Raw genomic sequence first — 4,087 nt, 5'->3', positions numbered from 1 at the left:
TTCCTGTTCTAACTTTTCATTGAGTCTGTGTCTACGTTTGCTTTCTTCTTCTGTTTCGTTCCTTAACTTGATCTTTACCCATTCATCAGATTTAACCTGCCTCTGATAGGCCAATAAACAAACGGATTTCCTTAACCTTTGCTGACACGTGGACCCTCGAGGTAATTTCCCCATCACATATTTCGTGACTAACTCATCCATCGTCTTTGCCATTGTTTGTTCCGAACGAGTCCCTGTTCGGGCGCCAATTAACTGTAAGACGTTCTGATTGTCTGACAGTTTAGAGTTCAGACCCGTGGAACAGACAACACAAAACCCAATGAATCTGTGAAACTTCTTTTATTTAAAAATCAACAAGAGGTTACAAGTAATTAGCAGAATACAAACTGTACTCAATTCTTGTATTTATTACAAGCAAGCATCTAAAATCATTTACTTTAAGCTCAGGTGATTATAAGTAAAACCACATACGTACTATTCACCAGGTGAGAGGTCAATCCAACAATGACTAGACATATGATTAACCTTAACTGGCAACTGACCAGGCCACCATTGACTATAGTCCCGAATGTCAGTGTCCAATAATACTTATACCCCAAAACTTGGCAACTCGCCCACAGCATTCATGTTTTCCTCACTCTCTTCCTATCTGTTTTGAAGCTTAGTTAACCAAGGCCAGACGTCCAAGGATTGGAGAGAGTCATTGTTTTTCACATCTGTAGGGTTGTAGACTCATGATTCTCACAGAATTTTCAAGATCTTATCTTTTGAAGGAAAAGTACCAACACATCACTTATTTTACAAATGTTTTAGCCAAGCAGTCTCTTGCCCTCAAAGCTTGTCGGTACATTTGGTCACTTTTAGATTCAGTCAAATGGAGATTCAGTCAAGTTTACCCTGACAGTGTTACAGTACCATAATCCTGGTTGTTTAACTGTTGTGTAACACCTGCAGGCTGGCGTTTGGCACATCCCAACGCCTTTGCATATCTTGTACAGATATAGATGCCGATGAATGCAAATATACATCAGGACAACCTGCCTGTGTTTGTGGTGTCTATGGCGAATTTGCTGGGACATTAGGATACTGAGAAGCTGTGCTGTCCTGTTTGTGAAGAAGCCTCGTCAATGCCTGCAGAACTACAGCAAAAGGACAGGTTGGTGGATGCATTAAAACTTCCAAAAAAAGTGTTGAACTTGCTCTATCCCCGATTTCCTCTACTTCACCATTGGCGGCTGTGCCTTCAGCTGCATAGACCCTAAGCTCTGGAATTCCTTCCCTAAACCTCTCTGCCTCTCTCCTCCTTTAAAACCTACCTCTTTGAACAAGCTTTTGGTCACCTGTTCTAATATCTCATTATGTGGCTTGGTGTCTGATAACGTTCCTGTGAATCGCTGTGGGGCATTTTACTACGTTAAAGGTGCTTTATAAATGCAAGTTGTTGTTGATAATATAATCTGAAAAGCAAATTGAAAAGAGCTCCTCCATTTATAGCAATGTAACAGAAAGTCTTACCAAAATGTAACTTCTCCTTCAGATGCTAATTGATCTGCTAAAGATTTTCTACTTTTGCCACAGTAATGGATTGAATTTTTCTACAGTGTAGCCACAGATGGGTTTTAAACAAAAGCAACTAGAGCCAATGGGAGTTGAGCAGGTTGGATGCTTGGATCTGTACTCAGGAAACTGGAGCGTGAGTCCATAACTAGCTGGATGTGGCTACATCAACAACAACTTGCACTTATATTGCGCCTTTAATGTAGTAAAACGTCCCAACGCGCTCACAGAAGCCTTATCAAACAAAATTTGACACCGAGCCACATCAGCACTGGTATGAAACCTATTGATGAGGTGGATCTGGTTTAAGCCATTACTTATTAGCAAATGGAAATATTTTGTAAAACAGATCATTAAAAACATACAGAAACTCTCAACAGGTTAGAAGTAATAATGTGTAATATAGCTGACAGAAACAAGTAATACAACACAATGGCCGGATCTTGCTGGTAAAATAATGGCATGTTAACAACCCAAGCCGTTATTAATGCACAAATCGGCCAGCAGATTCAAGGGATTAAGAGATTCACCGTGAGTTGTGAATCCTCAGAACTTGCTGGTCTCCGTCATCAATGGCATCTCACCCTTAGTGTCCTCATTATTTTAAGAACTTGCTGGATTTGCACATTAATTGCCCATTAAACTTGCCGCAGAAAGTGAGGGTGCATAATTAACAGCGTACGTACCTTTTTAGTGACATGATAATTGTTAATGCATTGCCAATCAACCTCTCTAGCCCAGAAAGGGAACAATTTAAACAGTTCAATCTCATTCTTGCATGTAGTTAGTTGCTGTGAGATATATTTAAAATGTCAAATTAAAAATTTTTTCTTACTTTTCCTTTCTGTCTCTTTTCTCTCTCTCAGAATCATAGAGTGATATAGCACAGAAGGAGGCCATTCAGCCTATCGCGCTTGTGCCGGCTCTTTGGTAGAGCTATCCAATTAATCCCAGTCACCTGCTTTTTCCCCATAGCCCAGTAATTTTTCCCCCTTCAAGTATTTATCCAATTCTCTTTTGTGCCTTCCAGATGACAACAACTTGCTGCGTCATTTTTTTTCCCCTCATCTCGTCTCTGGTTCTTTTGCCAATCACCTTAAATCTGTGTCCTTTTGTTACCGACTCTTCTGCCACTGAAAACAGTTTCTCCTTATTTAATCTATTTGAACCCCTTGTGATTTTGAGCACCTCTATCAAATCTCCTCTTAACGTTCTCTGCTTTAAGGAGAACATCCCCAGCTTCTCCATGTAACTGAAGTCCCTCATCCCTGGTACCATTCTAGATTAATCCAATCTTTCTTTCCCTCTCTTTATTTCTCTTTCTGTACCTGATTTGGCTCTAATTCACCCGCCTTCTCAATTACTCCTGTTTTTTTTTCGTCAATCCTTAAATCTCATTGGTTAAATCGATACATTGAGGTCCCAGATCCCCCTTCGCCCTTGCCACACCGTTTATAAGCTTGCACTTTCAGCAAGTTACGACGCAAACAATTTTGAGCTGAAGATTGCAGGGAAATGTCCAACAAACAGCGTATGCCTTAAAATGCCCCACTTCAGCAAGATCTGGCCCATTAAAGCTGTGATTTATTTTAAAGCAGTAAGTTGCTTCTTATCTTGGTGTGGATCTGCAACATATACACCCTAAAATCATAAAATTTGGTGATAAAATAGGTTTTGTCATGTTATGTAATATCTTTATTAGTTCCTGGTCATATATCCACTATACTTTTAACATATGTCATAAAATCAGCACAGCGAATAAACACATGTTATACCTGTCTGTATGTGTATGTGTATTCCACTAGGTACAGGTCTGGACATGCCTCGGCTGACTCCTCCCACTATTCCAGGTATATAAGTGACTACCTCCCAGTCCCTTAGTATTCTGGACGGGTCGACCACTCGAGACTAGACCTTCATTCTTTAGTTAATAAAAGCCTGGTTGTTACTCGCTTAACCTCAGTCTTTTGAGTAATTGATGGCGCATCAATTTTATTAACTAAATTTTTTATAATGGAGAAGATCCTCACACCAGCATGCCTGGACCTGGACAGTCGGGAAGCGGACGCTTCCACCAAGTTTGCTCACTGGCTCATGTGCTTCGAGGCATTCCTGACTGCCTCCACTGCGGTCGTAACGGATGCGAACAAACTGTCTGTCCTGATCTCCAAGGTGAACCACCGAGTGTACTCAGTCATCCGGGACGCGACCTCGTACACAGCCGCCCTCCAGCTCCTCAAGACCCAGTACACGCGCCCTGTGAACGAAATTTACGCCAGGCACCTCCTGGGGAGTCGCAAGCAACAACCTGGGGAATCGACTGAGGAATACCTCCAAGCACTGTCCGTGCTTGGCCGGGCCTGTGGGTGTAAGGCGGTAACGCCCACTAAGTACACGGAGGAACTGATCCGGGATGCCTCCGTAGCGGGCCACAGGTCCAACTACACCCGACAGCGGCTGCTGGAGCAGAGTGACCTCACCCTCGACAAAGCCTCCGAAATCGCACTAACGCTGGACGCAGCCTACCAGG

This window comes from Somniosus microcephalus, chromosome 2, assembly GCF_052327205.1.
Source record: "Somniosus microcephalus isolate GS21.2 chromosome 2, FLI_Smic_1.0, whole genome shotgun sequence".
Taxonomy (NCBI): Eukaryota; Metazoa; Chordata; class Chondrichthyes; order Squaliformes; family Somniosidae; genus Somniosus; species Somniosus microcephalus.
The sequence above is the reverse complement of the archived record's forward strand: the minus strand, read 5'-3'. Positions refer to the sequence as shown.